This window comes from Gossypium hirsutum, chromosome A05 (genome assembly GCF_007990345.1).
Source record: "Gossypium hirsutum isolate 1008001.06 chromosome A05, Gossypium_hirsutum_v2.1, whole genome shotgun sequence".
In the NCBI taxonomy this organism is placed as follows: Eukaryota; Viridiplantae; Streptophyta; class Magnoliopsida; order Malvales; family Malvaceae; genus Gossypium; species Gossypium hirsutum.
Genome location: NC_053428.1, coordinates 88,472,860 through 88,493,686, shown reverse-complemented (window position 1 = coordinate 88,493,686; position 20,827 = coordinate 88,472,860). Strand labels below are relative to the sequence as shown.

The 20,827-nt window shown below is 39.3% G+C and overlaps 1 non-coding gene across 1 annotated transcript; it reads left to right on the top strand.

Moving 5' to 3' along the window:
* Positions 1-956: 956 nt before the first annotated feature.
* On the top strand, positions 957-1,063 carry LOC121230137 (small nucleolar RNA R71). The gene has a single exon (XR_005928089.1). It is a non-coding gene; the product is annotated as a small nucleolar RNA R71 (small nucleolar RNA).
* Positions 1,064-20,827: the final 19,764 nt, after the last annotated feature.

Here is a 20,827-nt window from a genome sequence, read left to right as displayed (position 1 = left end):
AAATTAAAGAAACTAAATTAAAACATAATGAAAATGCTTGTATTTATGATCCTTAAATGTAAAAACTAGTTTAATCTACTACAGCAAATTACGGTAGATCACCTTCTTTCTGAGGATTATTTTTTATGTTTTTAGGAATACTGGTGTCAATTTGAATTTTTATGTCACGCATCTTTCTCATTAATTGGATCATTTGATCCTCAAGTTTAGTCAATGTTCTGTTTTAGTTGGTGGGCTCAAATTGCACCTCCTTTATATCTGTTCTTATTGACTACATCCCTCCCTTGATTCTATCCAGTCGTTCACCACATGTAGTATGGTCACTTGGGTTGACCCTATCCTGAGGTTTCTATGAATAAGAAGGTTGATAATTAGTATGTTTGGCTTGATTCGAACTATTACCTCTTCTTGGGTTCCTCCCCATCTCAAATTTGAGTGATCTCTCTAGCTCGTATGGCCCCTTAGGTTGACCCTATCCTAAGGTTTCTGTAAATAATTAGTATTTTTGGCTTGATTCGAACTATTACCTCCTCCTTAGGTTCCTTCCCATCTCAGATTTGAGTGATCTCTCTAGCCGGATTTATAGGTATTTAAATAAAGATTTCCACCCTATTGCTTATATAGTTGACATCCTCAATAGGATTACTGATACAGTGGAAGAGTTGTTTTTCTTCCCCACACATAGATAATTTATTAGAAAATTTGGTACAGTTAAGTCTATCCACTAACTACTAATACATGTCATCTTCCTAGACCACTTTTACCGTAGCGGATTTCTGGCCATATATGATTGTCCAATAGGCCAGTGACAAGAGTTTAATCCCATATTTTCAATTATTTCGTATGCATACCCATATGTCTTGTTGATAAGTGCTCCTCCTGCAGCTCCGTCTAGTTCTGATCTTGCATTTACATCCAAGCCATTGTAAAATACCTACAATCACATCCACTCAGGGAATCCCTGGTACGGGCATTTCTAAATTAGTGTTTTGAACCATTCCTATGCCTCATGAAAACTTTCTCCTTCCATCTCTCTAAAGATAGCAATCTCTCTTCTTAGTTGAACTGCTTTACTAATAGGGAAGAACTTTTGTAAGAACTTTCCAACAAGATCATCCCATGTCGTGATAGACATTGGTGACTACGAGTCTAACACAGAAAAGGCATTATCAATCAACGAAAAGGGGAACAATCAAATATGCATAGCATCATCAATGACCCCGTTATACTTAAAAGTATCACAAAGATGGAGAAACTGTAACAACGCAATTTTTAGTGGTGTTGGAAATAGTGGTTTGAGATCACTAAAATCTGACAAATGAGCTCATAAATTTTATTATTTAGTGTTTATGATGTAACGCCCCAAGTTTTATGTTTCTGTATCTATGAATACTTGACACAAATGAGTATCTGCCCTAGTAGTTAAGTGTTCTGGGTGTCTATGAGAGGTCCTAAGTTCAAGCCTTACCTTCGGTAAATTTTGATATTTTCCTAATTTAATCCCTATCGTTGCTGAGTGGGTTTATATTTAATTACTTGTAAATTATATCAGAATGAGCCTGTTGGTTCGAGTGGTAAAGGATTCTATGTGTTGGAGGTCCTATGTTCGAATCCCTGTGCAAGCGTGGGTGATATTTTTGCTCGATTTTGTGTGAGTGTTTCGGTGGAATGTAAATTCTGAGAAGTTAGATGTTAGTGGGTTAGTGGGGAGAAACCTAAGGGATTTGGGGTTGTCAACATGTTTGGATTTATATTATTTTTCTTTTCTTTTTTCGAAATTCCCTCTCCTTCTGACATTCTGTTTCCCCCATCACTCTACTAAAATTCCCTTGGAATTTCCCCACTTCCTTTTCCTTTTGTTTCCTTAATTTATCTTTTCTTTTAGCATTGTGAATTACAGTTGTGCGGGCTCGGTAAATTTTCTATTTCTGATTGTCGTAGTTATGTAATGAGCGATTAAGATTTTGATTTCTACTGCAATTGATGGTGTAGGCGAAGGTTTCAAGCAGTGAAATTTATTTCTTTGGATTAACAACTGTTAACGAAGGTTCTTCATCAGTGGTAAGTCAGGTTCCTGTTAGTTCATTATTGTCAGAGTCTGTTAAATCAATTGCTACATTGATGTTGGATATTCTGGTTTTAGATTTTGGGAAGCTCAGGAGTGCTTTCACTGTAAAACACTACCAGGTGTGTACCCGAAATGTAGAAAAATGGTTGTTGGCAAAAGCTGAAAACCTTGACGCCACACGGGTGTGCGGTCACCTGTAAGGTAGGCCGTGTGTGAGAACACAACTGTTTAGTCGATGAAGGCAAGGTCGTGTGTAGTACATGGCCATATGGTGGTTCGGAGTATGGTCGTGTGAGCCACACGAGTAGTCCACACAGGAGTGTTGATTTCTGGGCCAAGCTTGTGATCCACAAGGGCCAGGCCAATTTGGGTGTGTCGGCCCATTTACCTGAGTTTTTCCCTAGGTTTGCACGATCGTCCCAAATGACTGTGGGCCTACTATAAGGTCAGTAAGGGCTAAATAAACCTTAAACTATATGATCTAATTGTTTGGTATTCTGATCTGATTGGGATATTGATGCATGTTTACTTGCACTATTATCTGCACATTTGTTATCTATATACGCTTATATGTAAGCATCTGAGCATCTTTGTCTGTTTATGTGCCTTTGTATATTTTTGTATCTAATATTGGGGATGGGATGATGTATATTGAAGGAAGTGTTCTAAAAGGCAATTTGTGCCAATTATCTGGCAGATGGCTACATTATATCTACTGTTTGCCATATCGGTACTATGTGGTGTGTAGGACTGAATGGGGGTTTTTAACCCCACATGGTGTGTAGGGATGGTCGGAGATGGTGTGTAGAGGATGGGGGTAGGATTTTGATTTCTAATTATGATCTGCACATTTGTATCTATATCTGAGATGGGCTTAGGTTCGAATCTGTATTTTCATCTGAAATGAGTGCGGGCCCAAATTTGTATCTGTCTGATGTTAGATAATCTGTATATTTGTATGTCTAATTCTGTTGGGTTACACAAATCTGTATGTCTGCATGTCTAATTCTACTGGGTTACACATGAGTTTACGTAAACTCACCCCTTTTATGTTTGTTCTGTACAAGTAATCCATAGAGTTAGGTGGATCGATGCAACGGAGGACTCGACGGTAACCACTGGCTATTATTGTTTTATTTTTTTATGGTTTTACTTAAGTTTTGGCGTTGAGATTTGAGAGGTTTCATTTTCTAGGACTCTCTGGACTCTTTTAAACTATTTGGCTCTGGTTTTGTGTTTTTGGATTTAACATGCTTATTACTATGATGGTTTTACCTAAAACATGATTTTCTAAAAAGTGAATTGTTTTCCTTAAACACGATGATTTTCCTAAGCTTCCTCTAAAATTATACGTTTTAAGACAAGTTGACTAATTGAATATTTGTTTTGAAATAAATGAAAGCTATTAAGGGTTTATAAGCTTAAGGTTTTTATGGAGATAGCTCCGTTTTCAAAACCCTTCCATGTGAGTTCGCTAGATTTGGCCATAACGTTTAGGTCGGGTTTGGGTGTTACTTTTAGTGGTATCATAGCCAGATTGTAAAACTTGGCTATGAATTTTGGGTTCCAAAATTTTGTGTCAAAAGAACTGGTTTCCAAATAAACTGAATGATTTGAGAAAGTATGTGGTTCACTGAGTCTCCAGTGTCGATCCTGTAAGTACTTCTGAAATTGAGATAGTTTATTCTGAAAATACTGTAGTTAGTACTTTCTAAGACTGTATTGAGATAGTTAGAAAACTGAAACTTCTAAAAATATTCCTGAACTTCTGATAAATTATGCATGAAATATATGCTAATAAATAATGAAACTGTTGCATAAAATTTTTACTGTAGATAAAACTCAAATTAGACAATGAGTGCTCAAGGATTTCGTGGAAGTGGTACTCGTGACCGTGGAAAAGGCCGTAGGGGGCTCAAGCTATGTCTTCATCACTAGGTAGTACCCCAAATATGGGTACGAGTGAGACGCTAGTGTCTCCAGTTACTGATACTAGGTTTTAGAGCTGCTCGGCTACTGCCCCAAGCAATACTGAGGATTTTAAAGAGGGTCGCTGGATCCCATACTGGAGCTCGAGGCCATGGGTCGGTAATTGAATGACTGTGGTCTAATGGAGCTGAGCTGTTTAGGAGTGTCATTGGAGTCACCCTTAATATGGCCGAGTATTGGTTGGAGGCCATGGAAAGGATTATGAATGATCTAGACTGCATTCCTGAGCAGAAATTGAAGGGTACGATCTGTCTACTTCGTGATAAGGCTTTTCAGTGGTGGCTAACTGTTGAAGAGGCTACTCAGCCTGATTGTTTGAACTCAGACTTTTTTAAGACCACTTTCCAGAGCAAGTATGTGGGAGTGAGCTATGTGAATGCTCGTAGGTGTGAGTTCATGAATCTCACGCAAGTTGATAGGTCAGCAGCTGAGTTTCTGAGGTTGAGCTGCTACGCTCAAAGCATGGTGGCATCAGAGTACGAGAGGTGTGCCATTTTGAGGACTGTCTGAGGGACAGTTTGAGAGTACTGATTGCTCCACAGAGGGAGTGTTAGTTTGCGATATTGGTAGAGAAGGCAAAGATTATTAAGGATGTTAAGCGCGTGGAGTGCCAAAACAGAGACAGAAAGAGGGGTAAGAACAAGAGAGATTCGAAGCCCTCAAGTTCTATGCAGAGGCCAAAGAAAAAGGTCATATCTGATGGGCCAGTTAGAGTGGGGCCCCTGTTGCTTCTATTGGGTTACAGCCATGCAATGATTATGGTAGGCATCATCCAAAAGAGTGTTGTAGGAGGATAGGGCTTGTTTCAGGTGTGGTTCTTTTGAACACCGTATTAGGGATTGTCCACATCGGTTAGATCTGATGCAAGCTTCAATTTCGGGTTCTGTGCAGCATCAGAGAGTAGTTATGCAGCCACCTAGGGCCGTGAAGCGGCTAGGGGTGGTAATGGTTTGGGCCGTGGATAGAGAGCACTAGGCAGAGGTGCTGGTCTGACAGAGGTGAGGCAAGCTGGGCTTTTTTATGCTACTCAACACCGAGTGGATAGAGATGCTCCATATGTTATCACCGGTACGTTCTTAAATTCTGAGGTAGCATATATTGCTTTGATAGAAATAGGTTCTACTCACTCCTATGTAGCTAGCACAGTATCTAAAAACTTTAGGGTTTCTGTTGAGAGCACTTCTAGTGAGATCACTGGTTCGAGTTAATAAACTCTATAGGGATGTTTCGTTAGAGGTGCAAGGGATTGTATTTCTAGTAGATCTGATAGAGCTTTCTTTTGGGGAGTTTGACTTAATTCTGGGCATGGATTAGTTGGTCAAGTACTGGGTTAGTTTGGACTGCACGACTAAGAGGGTCGTTTTAAGGACTAAGGAGGATAAGGAGGTGGTGGTGATTAGCGAGCATCGAGATTACTTGTATAATGCGATCTCCACTATTGTGGCTGAGAAATTGGTTCGAAAGATTGTGAGGCGTACTTGGCTTACGTCAGTGTTTCTGGTTTTGGGGACTCTTCTGTAGGGAATATCAGAACTGTAAGGGATTTTTCGGATGTGTTTCCTAAGGAGCTACTGGGTTTACCTCTGAATCGAGAGGTTGAGTTTGGGATTGATCTTTTTTCGGGTACAGCTCCGGTGTCCGTCGCCCCCTACCGTATTGCACCGAAGGAGCTTACAGAACTTAAAGCTCAACTACAAGAGTTCTAGACCGTGGTTTCATCAATCCGAGTGTGTTTTCGTGGGGGCACCAGTTTTGTTCATTAAGAAGAAGGATGGGACCTTGAGGATGTGTATCGATTATCAGCAACTGAATAAGTTGACCATGAAGAATAAGTATCCACTTTCAAGGATCGACGACTTGTTTGATCAGTTTCAAGGAGCTTCAGTGTTCTCTAAGATTGATCTTCGATCTAGGTATCATCAGTTGACAATTAAGGAAGCTGATGTTCATAAGACTGCATTTAGGACTAGATATGAACATTATGAGTTCCTAGTTATGCCTTTTGGTCTGATGGATGCTCTGTCTGCATTTATGGATCTGATGGACCAAGTGTTCCAGCCTTATCTAGATCAGTTCATCGTGGTCTTCATCGACGACATTTTTGGATTACTCTAAGACCGAGGATGAGCAAGATGAGCATCTTAAAGTTGTGCTCCAGATTCTTCGAGAAAAGCAGCTCTACGCTAAGTTTAGCAAGTACGAGTTTTGTTTGCAAGAGGTAACCTTCTTAGGGCATGTAGTTTCTGCTGACGGGATCTGAGTAGATCCTCGAAAGATTGAGGTTGTATTGGATTGGAAATAGCCTAGGAATGTATCTAAGATTCGTAGTTTTCTAGGTTTGACGGGTTATTATCATCGGTTTGTTGAGGGATTCTCTCTAATTGCTGCTCCATCGACTAAGCTTCTGTGTAAGGGTGTTTCGTTTGTCTAGACTGATGCACAACAATTGAGCTTTGAGAAGCTCAAGTTTATTTTGACTTAGGCTCTTGTTTTGATATTGCCTGAATCTGAATAAGTAGTTTGTGTTGTATAGTGATGCATCACACATCAATTTGGGGTGCATTTTGATGTAGGATGGTAAGGATGTGGCTTATGCGTCCTGTCAGCTTAAGACACATGAGTAGAACTATCTGATGGACGATCTTGAGTTGGCTGTAGTAGTCTTTGCATTGAAAATCTAGAGGAATTATCTATATGGTGAGAGGTGTATCATCTATACCAATCACAAGAGTCCCAGGTATCTCCTCACTCAGAAGGAGTTAAACCTTAGGCAGCAGCGATGGATTGAGTTGCTTAAAGATTATGATTGCACGATAGAGTATCATCCTGGTAAGGCTAATGTGGTGGTTGATACTCTTAGTCTTAAAGTGATGACTGATCAGAGGGTGATGTTTGATTACCTTAGTCTGTTTGATGATGGGAGTCTATTAGCCGAATTGCAAGTCAAGTGACTTGGTTTGATCAAATTCGAGTTAAACAGTTAGATTTTGTCAGATTGAGAGTGGCACTACTTCTAATTTTGGGTTGAATAATGATGGTGTGCTATGTTTTCGAGGTCAGATTTGTGTGCCAAATGATTTGAATTTGAGACTGTCGATTCTGAGGGAGGCGCATAATAGCCCTTATGCTATGCATCCTGGTGATAACAAGATGTATCGAGACTCTTTCTGAACTGTACTGTGGCTGGGTTTGAAGCGTGAGGTTACTTGTTTTGTTGTTCGATGTTTGATGTGTTAGGAAGTTAAGGCTGAGCATCAGTTGCCTTTAGGTTTGTTGCAGCTAGTTAAGATTCCCCTTGTGACGATAGACTTCATTAGTAGGTTGCCTTTGACACCCACTAAGAAGGATTCTATTTGGGTCATCGTGAATCGATTAACCAAGTCTACTCACTTCATTCCAGTTTAGACAGACTATTCTCTGCAGAAGCTAGTGAAGCTCTACATTTTAGAGATTGGAAGATTACTTGTGGTACCTGTGTCGATCATTTTTAATAGGGATCCTCACTTCACATCTCGGTTCTAGAAAAAGTTGCATGAGGATCTAGGTTCGAGATTGGACTTGAGTACTGTGCTCCATCCTCAGACCAATGGTCAATCTGAGAGGGTGATTTAGGTATGTACAATGTCGAGTAGTCTCCCCACATGGTGTAAGGCTGGTACGAGGGCGTTATGGATGGCTCTGGGTTGGGATTTCTGCATTCATGATATATTTGTTCTGTATCTGCTATGGGCCTATGGGTTTCATTCTGATTTCTGTACTGGGCCAAGGCCCAGATAAGTGTGACTCTGAGGTTTGATCTGTTTTGGGCTATGGTTGGGTTATGTTACACACTGAGTTTACCGAACTCACCCTTTATTTTCATCTCTGCAGGAAATCCCCAACCATAGTGGTCTTGGAGCTGTGAGGGATTCGGAGTGGCCATATCATCTGCAAAGTTGGTTTTTCTAAGTCAGATTATTTTTATTATTTTTATATTCTGATTTAATTTTTGGTTTTAAGTTGTAATAAGGCCACTATTTAAATTTCTTTTTCCGTTATGGTTTTATTTTCTGATTATATTTATACTATGTCGGAACTACTACTATTAGGCTGTGTGGGTTTTAAAAATTAATGAACGTTTCCAAGACTCAACAAGCACAACAAATGGATAGCCTAAAGATTGATAAACCGACTTTTCATTCAACCGCTGTTTTTACAAAGACCACCCAAATCACTTAAACCAGCGAATGCATACTAAGTCGTAAGTCCATGTGACACGTCAGATCTGGCCATAACGTCTGGGCCGGGTTTGGGGTGTTACAGTGGCACCCCTAGGTTAACAGTAGGGGCCCTACTTTACTATGCCATTTAACTCTGGCCCTAGCCCTAGGCATCTATCCTACACCAGGAGTCTCAGCCTCCTTCTTATTCCTACCCCTTTCTTTCTCCCAATTTAAGCGCTCAGTGCGCTTTACCTCCTTCGCTATCATTGCCTTCTCCACCAACTCTGAGAAAACTCTCTTCCTTTGTGGAGCTATCAGTACCCTAAGGCTATCTTTAATTCCATCCTCAAACCTCAACGTTCATACTCCGTTGCCACCATTACTCTAACATTCCTACTAAGGCATAAAAACTCCGCCTTATACTCCGCCACCGATTTGTTCCCTTGGGTCAAATTCAGGAACTCCTTCCTTCTAGCATCCATATAGCTTGCACTCACATACTTCCCTTGGAATGTAGCTTTGAAAAACTTCCAAGTGACCCGCTACGGTTGGGTGCCCTCTTTCACCGTCAGCCACCACTGGTAGGCTTCTTCCCTAAGCAGTGACACTGCTCCTTTCAACTTTTTCTCAGGTGAGCAGTCTAGGTCCTCCATTATCCTTTCAGTAGCCTCAAACCATTACTCTGTCACATTAGGAGCGGCGCTAGCCACGCCTTTAAAGATCTCAGCCCCATTCGAACGAAGTCGCTCCGGAATGGACCCCCAATTTTCGCTACCACTATTGGGCCCAGCGACCCTTTCCAAAATTCTCAGCATTGCCTGTGACAATGCATCTTCTCCCGTGGCCCGATCATACAGTCCATTCTCACCACAAGTGAGGCCAGAACCTCTTCTACTCCAACATTGGGCACATGGCCCGATGCTGATGATTCAGCCCTAAAACTTCCGCGGCCTCGACCATGGCCCCTTGCACCTCTTCTAGCACTCATCGTTGATTCGTGTATTACCTGGACTAGAAATTTTATGAAGTCTTAGTTAGTTTCAATAAATAACCAGATGATTTATAGAAGTACTTAAAGGGAAGATTTTTTTTCGAAAATTCTCTACAGTTTCAAGTTCCTATGGGTTTTAGTTCCATTCTAACAATCATCTAAAGTAGCCCTCTAACTATCTACTGTATAACAATTTAAACAAAATTAAATAAAAGTACTTAGTTGGTTCGACGTCGGAGACTAGGTGTGCCGCTCAGCAAGATTTCCATTTTTCCATAACAGTGTGATCCAAAATATTTTTAAAACAGAAAAAGAAACCAAATAGTAATAAGGCCCCCTTCACAGCCTGAGTTTTCCAACCTAGGCTCTGATACTACTAAATGTGACACCCCAAACCCGGCCCAGACGCTATGGCCCAATCTGGTGTGTCACATTGAAGTGCTTTAGCGAAAATCGTGTTTTCATTAAAAACCCTTCTTAAAATAGAAAAACATCTTTAAAAAATAAACACCTTTCTATCACTTGTTTGAAACATAAGATTTGATGAAAACATGTCACTCAAAAATTTAGTTGCGGAAATGTAGGAAAACATACTATAATTTAAAAAATTCAACTTCTCGTAATTACAATGAAAATAATAATAATAATTTGAGTAATAATAACATAATGAAAACCTTAGTACAATCTGATCTGAACACACTTAAAAAGAAATAAAAACTTAAATGCTTAAAAAAACCAAGTCTTAATTATCTCACTAGCCAGCCACCTAGAGTCCCTCCAAACATCGAACCTTCTGCTGAGCATCACCTGAAAATAAAATAAAAGAGGGGGTGAGTTTTCGCAAACTCAGTGTGTACAACCCTCGAAGAAAAACAAGCATTCAAAGAGAAATCATCAAACATGCAATGCAATCCCATCCAAATTATCCATCCGCTAAACACCAGCTCCGTCTCCCGTCAGACCACGTGGGGATATAAATATCGACCCACCCAGCCCACACACCAATGGTAGCCCAGTTGCAAAACTACCTTCATTTACATATTGGGCTTTAAAAGCTGTCGGTGGATCCACGATTATCAGGCAACCATGTGATCCTCATATACTTCCTCCATTCCAAAGTTCCCACCCCATATGCAACCTAAGCAGAATATCATATGTATGCATGTCACATCCATAAAACTTACATTCAACACCTAGGGGTATTTTGGTCATTTTCACCCTTAGGGGCATTTCGATAATTTTCATTTAATTATGGTTTTCACTTACCTTGACCCATTAACAAGCCCGTGAGCTAAGATGAACGAATACTATGCACCAAGTAGGATTCCAGAGAAGAGGAGGTGGGTTATTAAGACCGCTTGAGTACCAAGCTCTCCCTAGCTCTAGTCCTAGACATGCATATACCCGTTGCCACACCTTAACCCTTTGACTCGTCCACAGTCACAATATATTAATTAAGTCTTATGTAGTTATCATATACTAGGCCCAAAACCCAGTACAACACCCAACCAAATTCTCATGCCTAAATTCTAGAAATGCATATATGGCCTATTAGGCCCAAATCACCTATACATGGCCCATTAAGCCTAAATCACATTTATGTGGCCCGTTAGGCCTCGTCACATTCATATTCATGCTCACATACAAATTCCTATCACATAGCATCAATATTCAATTTTTGAGTATTATGGGCCCATCAAGCCCATTTAGCCCATTCTGGCCTGTATGGACAAAGCACAACCGAAGTCCACAGAATTGCCTGTAGGTCTCAAGAAACCTATTGGTCTCTCCCTTAAGAGTGTTCGTGCACTCGCAAGACTATCGTAGCTAAACTTTCAGCTTTTTAGTATTTTAGCTTTTCAGCATTTCGGCATTTCGGCTTTTGCTGATTCATAGTGTGTGCAGTGTATGTACACACCTGGTAAGCAAGTGTGCCACGATTCCCTTAGTCACCAACCTACAATGATATCACCCTTCCATTAATCGTAGGTTTAATCCATATTCTACCCAAAAACTGAACCTCACCTTAACCCTACCTTGAACACCAATCCTTAATAGCTTTCCTTAATCACGTACTCCCTAGATCTGCATTAATCTTACTCATTAAAACCAGAATAATAGATGACTCGTATACAACAAAAGTCCCCTTACCTTAACTATGAACATTCGGCCACCTTAGCCAATGGGAGAGGAATACTTACCAGTACCACAACACCTAAGGAGCAATTCGGCAACGAGCTAAGGCTTGAGATCCTATGCTAATTCCCTACCATAGTTGATTAGAAAGAGTGAGGGAAATATTTGATACTTAGCAAAAAAAATTGATTGGAAGAGTAACACTTACACGAGATTTGACTAAAGTAGAAGGAGTAGTGACTGCACCAAGGGTATTCGGCCAAAGAGGTTTGGCCCTTTATGATTTTGTATGGCAAAAGAGGGTTATCCGGCTCCAAGGAAAAAGAAAGAAAAGTCAGCAATGAGGTAGAGGAAGAATATAATTTGATACAAGGAAGAAGAAAAAGAAAAGAAAGTATAGGGTATTTAGCTTTTAGAGAAAAGAGTTTCTGGTAACAGGGTGAAGGAAATTTGGCATTAGCTTCATATCCTAGCATTCGGCACCTATTTATAAGCCTTATAGTCAAAATTTCCCATGCCCAATTCCCCATTCGGCTCCATCACTTCTCCTTTCTGATCTCCTCATTTTTCTCCCTGATAATCCATTGATCATTTCCTTAATTTTCTCTCCTGAACACTTCCCTTGGAGTCCACTTTCACGCCACTCCCATCCTTCTAGAAAGCAAAAATTAAACTTCTAAAAACACTAAGCTAGGATTCAAACCTTGGACCTCCTTGCTAGCTATTAACGCCACCTCTCTACTCTCTAAGTGGCATCACTTAGCCACTCTTCTACAAGGCTGTTTTTGATACTATTTCCCCTAACTTTTTTTAAAAGCCCAACTACTTGCCAACCCTGATTCTTTTAATATCTAAACTATAATTTCATTTATTCCTAGGTTCAAACTCAAACCTTAACTAAGACCTACTAAAATTATCGCTTGGATAAGAATATTAAACACAACTTTTATCAAAATCAAAACAAAGAAAGTTTAAGATTTTAGGATTTTTGGGTTTTGAGATTTTTGGGGCATTACAGCTGGAGTTCGAATGGTTTTTTGCGCAAAAGGAAATTCAATTTTTACTGTGCAATGCAAGGATGGATTGCCATTCAGTGGAAGCAATTTGAATGCAATTTTTGGCTTAAATCAAGGTTACGATGGAGGTAAGCATAAGGATTAAGTGTGGATATGATGGTGATAAAATTGGAGATATTGAAGGGAATTTAACTTGACGAGTTTAAGTCGATTGGGGAGTGTAGGTTTGTATTTTTTTTAGTATATATACGTGTGTCGTATGGTCAAGTTAGGGTATTTGTTTTTTTTGTGTGCCTCAGTCGCATATTCTTGGGGGAAATTTCTTCCAACCTATTGACTCTTTTTTTTTTTTGCAAATACTTGAGTAATCTCAAACCCTTCATCTCCTCTTTTTTTTAATCCAAACTCTTGATCTTTTCTTCCCTATTTTAATCAAATCAACCTCTTCCCTCTTTAACTTAGACGGTTACTTTTTTTTCATTTAAGAGTCGATTCATACACTTTGGGGATTGATTTCTTGTTAGTAAGCGATCTCATGATCGGTAAGTGAATTAGATCTTCTTCGGCTTTTGCTAAATATTTCTAAGCTCTTTTGTTTCTACACTCTTCAAACCCAATTTTTCTTTATCCTTTCCAATACCATTACTTTCGTTAACCTATGGTTTCAACATTTATTTCTCTTTCTCCTTCTCATTCAAGAGTGTGATCGCTAGCTAAGTAGTAGTTGATGGAAAAAAGGGGTTCTAGCAGAGAGGTTGGGATAGAGGCTCCCAGTTTAAGCGACGTAAGGTGTCAGCCGTTAGGGACTTTTTGCCTAGATACGGAAGGGGGACTACGTCAGATTTTGAGTTACGTAGGTAGATCGCGGCCGATCAATATAGTCAAGGCAAGTATAGGTTGTTCTTCGGTAAGTAGTGGATTTATTTTGAATTAATGGGATTGACTAATGGAGTACAATGTTGAATATATGTTCGGACGATTGTGAATACTTAGTAGTCCAGGTGATAAGGTGTGTACTTCTACCCTATGATAGCTTGATATAAAGCCGAAGGTGTGCACATACACTGCACACATGTTAGATCGACAAATCCCGAAATGTCGAAAAGCTGAAATGCTGAAAGCTGAAAGTCTGGCTACGATAGTCTTACAACTCGTGAGCACTCATAAGGGGGAAATCGATACGTTGACTGAGGCCCCATAAGCAATCTCATGGATCTAGGCCGTACTTAGGCCATCTGGGCCGGAATGGGCTGAATGGGCCCAACGGGCTGTGGGTCCAAAAGAAGCGAATTTGTTGATTTGATAATAAGTGATGAACCAGTCATGTTGGTTACATGGCTTGGAATTGATTCGGGCTGGATGGGCCATATGAATGTGATTTGGGCCTATTGGGCCATATGAATGAGATTGGGCCTAGTGGACCATATGCATGTACGTAGACTTGTTTGGGCTCTGTAAAATGTTTTGGGACTAGTATTCGATAACTGCTTAAACAGACATAAAACTTAATTAATTAATTAATAATGACTGTGGGTAAGTCATAGGGGTAAAGTGTGGCAATGGGTATATGCGTGTCTAGGATTGGATCTAGGGAGAGGTTGGTAATTAAGCGTTCTTAATGACTCACCTCCTCTACGCTGGAATCTTTCCTGGCACATAGTATCTGTTGACTTTAGCCAATGGGGACTTGTTAACGAGTTGAGATAGATAATAAACCCATAATAAAGAGAAATTACCGAAATGCCCCTAAGGACAAAAATGACTAAAATACCCCTATGTGTTGAATGTAAGATTTATGGATGTTACATGTATTCCTGCTACATTCATATGATATTCTGTTTAGGATACATATAGGTTGGGAATTATGGAACGTAGGAAGTATACGAGGATCACATGGTTGCTTGACGACCGTAGATCCACCGATGGCTATTAAGCCTAATATTTGATTAGCAGCTTGCTGCAATTAAGGTAGTACCGCAACCAGGCTACCATTGATGTGTATCGGATGGTGAGTCGATATTTATTATCCCCACCTGATGTGTACAAGGGGACGGAGTTGGTGTGCAGTGGTTGGACTATTGGGGTGGGTTGCTCAACATTGCATGTATGATATTATTGTGATATTATTGCGATGTGGGCTTCGGTCCAACTGAGGCTAATATGAGCTAAGGCCCAAAGGCCACCATTATTGAATTGGGCTCGGGCCCAAAATGGCTGATGATTGATTTATACTCATTGAGGGTTGTACACACGAAAACTCACCCCCTCCCTCTAAATTTTTCAGGTGATCCTCAGTAGGCGGTTCGACGGATGGAGGGACTCGAAGGTGGCTAACTAGCAAAAAGTTTAGACTTAGTCTTTTATGTAATTTTTAATATTTTGATTTTAAATTATATTTTTTTATTTTGGGGTGTAATAAGGCCTTTCCTCTAGTTATTATTTCAAATTAGGATTATTACTATTTTTATGCTTTATATTTGTTAGAAGTAGATCACGGTTTTTCCTAAACCATAACTTTTTTTTAAATACTACGTTTCCACAACTTAATTTTTAAATGACAAGTTTTCATAAATCATGTGTTTTAAATAAAGTTTCTGCAACTGAAAAGAGATTTTACAAAGTAATTATTATCATACAAGAAGGAATAGCTTTTTTTAAATACACCTCGCTTTGAAAACAACAAATATAAGCTGGGATTTTACTCAAGGTTTTTATTTTAAAGAAGGGTTTTCATTGAAAATAAGGTTTTTGATAGACACTTCAATGTGACACGCCAAGTTCAACCATAACGTCTAGGCCAAGTTTGGAGTGTTACATTTAGTGATATCAGAGCTAAGTTGCAAAACTCGACTGTAGAATGAGTTTTAAAATTGGATTTCTGAAAGAATTGTTTCAAAAAGGTTTGAAAAGATTTGAAGTATTTGAAATGTTTTTCTGAATATTTTTCTAAAAACGTGGTTACCGAGTCTCCGGTGTAGAATTCGTAAGTTTTCTGTTAGACTGTACTTAAAGTTAGATTTTATATTTATTCAGTGTTTGTTCTGGAAATCAGATTTTTTTTAAGTTAGCAATAGTACTATGATGGATTTCGAAGGCAAGCAAGGTCGCAAGGAGTTGCCCGTCTCCTCGGAACATGAGATGGTTCAGGAAACTGTAGTCAAGGTAAGTCAGCCAACTTCGAGCAACAATAACCCGAAGCTTGGTATAGAGGGACTGACCCAGTTGGTAAGGGAAGTGCTGGAAGAAGTGTTCGAGCCAAGAGTTAAGGCCTATGGTGAAACATTTCAAGCTAGGCGCTTGGAGTGCATCAGGAAGAGGAATCACAATCCTCTGAAGTAGAATCCTTGTTTTGTGAAACACGTTAAGACACGCCTGAACTTTTCATCTTGCTAGCGTTGCAAAAGGCACCATCCAGGTGAATGCTGGAGGAATCAGGAGTGTGTCTCAGATGCATGTCTAAGGAGCATCGGGTTCGGGATTTCACAGTTCTTTTTAAGTCAGGTGTGTTTTGTTGGATGTGATGTTTGAATATAGCAATTGTATGCATCTGTGGTAAATATTTGTTTGCTTTTGTGGTTAGATGTTCGGTTAGGTGTGAGAGGTTTTGAGATTAAGTTAAAAATGTATTAGTGTAGTTTGGAACTAGAGTGCGCAGCGGGAGCGTAGTGGTGTAGATTGAGCTAAGCGCTTGTTCAGATAGTTGGAAATTTTGAGGATGAAATTTCTTTAAGGGGGTAGAGTTGTAACGCCCCGAATTTGGGCCTAAAAGTATTTGGCATTGAGTGTGGGTCCGTAAGGAGGTTGTATATAAGCATTTAATTGTGCAACGAAATGACACAATTAAATGTCTAGTTTGGTGTTTATGGCCCTGAGAAGTGTTAGAAATCCTGGGTTCAAACCCAGGCTTTAGCAAAAATTTTGGTTTTAAGTGAATAAAACCTTGGGTGCTTGGATGAAGGCTTTTTAAATTATTGTGGTAAATAAATGACATAAGGAAGCATGTGGTCTAGTGGTTGTGGCGTCATTAAGGTTGCAAGGGAGCCTAGGTTCAAGTCTTGCCTCTTGCAATTTATTTTGGTTTTTCTTTTAAAGGAATCTGGATGTTAGACAAATATGCCTTATAATTAATTGAGGATAAAATATGACACACAAAGAGCATTATGGTGTAGTGGTAAGGTGGCGTGTTGTGTAACTGTGAGGTCTAAGGTTCAAGTCTTGGGATGCGCAATGGGGTATTTATTTTGCTATTTGAGCTGTGTAGGAGGTGGAGTTAGACTGGAACTCTGTGGTTGAAGTGGTCATAAAAAAATAAGGAATTTTCCTAATGGTTGAAAGTAATCCCACATCGGGAAGCTGACTTTAAATAGAGCGAACCAGATAAGTTGGAGGGGGAGAAAGAGATTAAGACTGAATGCAGGATGTGCAAAGGTTGGCAATCGTGGACTTCGACGCGTTCTCATAAACAGGTGTGTATTTCGCACTACTCTAGTTGTAGAACGGCAAATGCCGGAATGCCGAAATGCCAGTTACACGGCGATGGCAGCCACACGAGCGTGTGAGCGCACGTGTGGGAGCTTTGACGTGATGGTTGAGGCCATTATGAGTGCTCTTATGGGCTTAGGTTGCTTCGGGTCGGGATGGGCCCAAGTGGATAAATTGTATGATTATGTAGTAAATATTGGATTGGACTATGTGAATCTCAAATCTGTAGGCTAGTATTACTGAAATACCCCTGTATGGTAGAATTACTGAAATACTTCTATAGGGTAGAATTACTGAATACCCTTGGTTTACAAAATTACAAAAATACCCTCGATTAGAAAAATGAACAAAATACCCCTAGTTTGTAAAATTACCAAAATACCCCTGGTTTCTAAAATTACCAAAATACCTCTAATTTGTGAAATTATCGAAATACCCTTAACTTGTAAAATTACCAAAATACCTTCAACTTGTAAAATTACCGAAATACCTTCGATTTGTAAAATTACCAAAATACCCCTGATTTGGAAAATTACGAAATACCCTTAATTTGGAAAATTATAGAAATACCCCTGATTTACAAAATTATAGAAATACCCCTAATTTACAAAATTATAGAAATACCCTTGACTTTTAAAAATTATAGAAATACCATTGGTTTCCAAAATTACCGAAATACCCTTGGTTTGTAGATTTACCAAAACACCCTTGTAGGGTGAAATGACTAAAATACCCCTAATAGGTAAAAAGATTGTTCTGCCCCTCTAGGATATATGACTCACTGATAATACAATTTGATTGATTTGACTATGTTTTGATTGAGAATGTATGACTATGATGGGCTATTATGACTGTGATTTGTATGATTTTATATGTCGTGTGTATATTTGCTACATTCATATAATATTATGTTGCACATGGGTGGGGATTATGAAACGGAGGAAGAATTTGAGGATCGCACGGTTGCTTGATGACCGTGGATCCACCGATTGAGGATCGCATGGTTGCTTGACGATTGTGGACCCACCGATTAAGGATCGCATGGTTGCTTGACGATCGTGGATCCACCGGTGGCTTTTAAGCCCAATATATGATTATTGATGACTCTGTGTCTATAATATTTAACCGAGGCTATGTGCCGACTATATTACCGCCGCTGATGGCTATGTGCCTAACATGATACAGCTACCGATGGCTTAAAGCCAATTATTCTGATTATGGCTTTGTGCCAACCTACATATGGCTCTATGCCAACCTGATTATGGTTGTGTGCCAAACGTATTTACCTAAGGCTATGTGCCAATATATGATTATTGACGACTCTGTGTCGATCACATTTACCTAGGGCTGTGTGCCAGTTATGTTACTCCAATTGAGGGCTATGTGCCTAACATAATGCAGTTATCGATGCCTTTGTGCCATTGTGCCATTACCGCTTCCAGCCATCCTGTTATTTGGCAACGTTGCTACGATGTTTACAGTTATGTGCTATTCTGTTTAGGGCTATGTGTTGTCCTGTCTACGGCGTTGAGCCGTCCTGTTGACTTAGAGTCGCATTTTGTGCTAAGCTTAGTGTATTGGCTGGGTGGGTCGATTTTATCCCCACATGGTATGCTGGTTGGTATGGGTGGTGTGTTGGTTGGATTGGGCCGGTAATCCGTCTACATATCTGTATATGATGCTGATTCTGTAATGGGCTCCGGCCCAAACTGATTCTGAATTCTGTATGTTTACTAACTATTTTAGTTTAGGAGGGGATTACACACTAAGTTTTCAAAAACTCACCCCGTTTATTATCTGTGCAGGTAATCCCCAGTGTTAGGTGGATCGGTGTCGCAGAGGGACTCGGAGACGACCATACAGTTGCACATGTTTTTCTATTTTCTTTATTTACTTAAGCACTTTGGCTATTGATTTGGGTTGTATTAGGGCCTCTTCATTTTCTTAACTTTTTATTTGGGAAATTTATTTAGTATGCTTAATATTTGTTAGAAGTAGGACGTAGTTTTCCAAAACAACCGTTGGTTTTCAAAATATCACGTTTCCTCAACTGTTTAAAATTAAGCTTCCGCAGTAAGTAAGGTTTTAAAGGAATTAACGTTTCACAAGTTTTAAAATGGCCAGAGGTTTTAAATAGTAAGAAGGGTTTTCAATAAGAACAGGGTTTTAGAAAAACACTTCAATGTGACACGCCAGATTCGAGCTGAACTTTTAGGCTAGGTTTGGGGAGTTACATTTAGTGGTATCAGAGCAAGTTCAAAACTCAGGCTGTGAAATGGGCTTTGTTTTTTGAGCTTTAAAAATTGTTTACAAATGATATTGTGGTGGTTTTGAAAGATCCTATTGTGTGGCACACCGGGTCTCCAACGTCGAGCCAAGTAAGTTCTCTTACTACTGAATTATATTGAACTGTTATACTACAATATGCCTTAAGCTATTAGTTGTTTATATTCAATAGGATTTCCTTAGATATCAGATTGTATTAAAACACTTGAATCTGAATTTGATACTTATTTTGTGTGTTTGAGAATGTTTGTGATATGTAGATGTTTTGGATATATATTAAAATTATTAGGATCAGATTGCGCAGTGGTAGCATAGTGGGATAGTTGATACTCGACTACCCTATTATTTAGAAATTTCGAGGATAAAATTTATTTTAGGAAGGGTGAATTCTAACAACCTAAATTTTGGGCCTAGAAGACATGGGTCTTGAGTTTGGGATCGGTTAGAAGGTGGCTTAAATAACTTAAATCTATTTTAATATTTTATAATTGCATGTTTAGTTTAATTGTTAATTGATATAGGAAGGGTTGGTAGTGACGAAAAAGTCCTGGGTTCGATCCAGGGCATTAGCAAAATTTTGCATTTTTTTAAAAGACCTTGAGCATTAGGTGGAAGGCTTATTAATAAGGCCTGGTAAAATTTGATACAAGGAAACACTTGGCCTAGTGGTAAAAGGTGTTGGTAGCAAGCAAGAGGTCTAGGGTTCAAGTCCTGGCCTTGGTGAAAATTTTTATTGTGCATATGATTAATAGGGAAGCTAGCGTTTAGGCCTTATAAATATGTTTGGTGGAAATATGGCATAAGAGCGCTTGGGGGACAGTGGTGAGGAGCATGCTATAGATCTGAGAGGTTACAGGTTTGAATCCTAGGCCTGAAAAAGTTTTAAATTTTTACTCTTTAAGGAAATTGAGACTTAGGCATATAAGCCTTATAGTTAATTGTGATCAAATGGTAGCACAAGATAGGTGGCGGTGCATTGGCCAGCAGCGTGTTGGGAAGTTGGATGGCTGGAGTTCGAGTGATTTCATGTGCAAAAAGGAATTCAATTTTTTTTGTGCAACGCAAGGAAGGATTGCCATTTGGTGGAAGCAATTTGAATGCAATTATTGGCTAAAATCAAGGTTATGATGGAGATAAGGATAAGGATTAAGTGTGGATATGATGGTGATAAAATTGGAGAAATTGAAGGGCATTTAACATGACGAGTTTAAGTCAATTGGAAAGTGTAGGTTTGTATTTTTTTTATTATATATATGTGTGTCGTATGGGCAAGTAAGGGCATTTGTTGTTTTTGTGTGCTTCAGTCGCATATTCTTGGGGGAAATTTCTTCCAACCTCTTGACTCTTTTGTTTTGTTTTTCTTTTGCAAATACCTGAGTAATCTCAAACCCTTCATCTCCTCTTTTCTTTAAGCCAAACTCTTGATCTTTTCTTCCCTATTTTAATCAAATCAACCTCTTCCCTCTTTAACTTAGCCACTTTTTTTTCATTTAAGAGCCGATTCATACACTTTGGGGATTGATTTCTTATTGGCAAGTGATCTCGTGATCGGTAAGTGAATTAGATCTTCTTCGGCTTTTGTTAAATATTTCTAAGCTCTTTCGTTTCTACACTCTTAAACCCCAATTTTTCTTTATCCTTTCCAATACCATTCCTT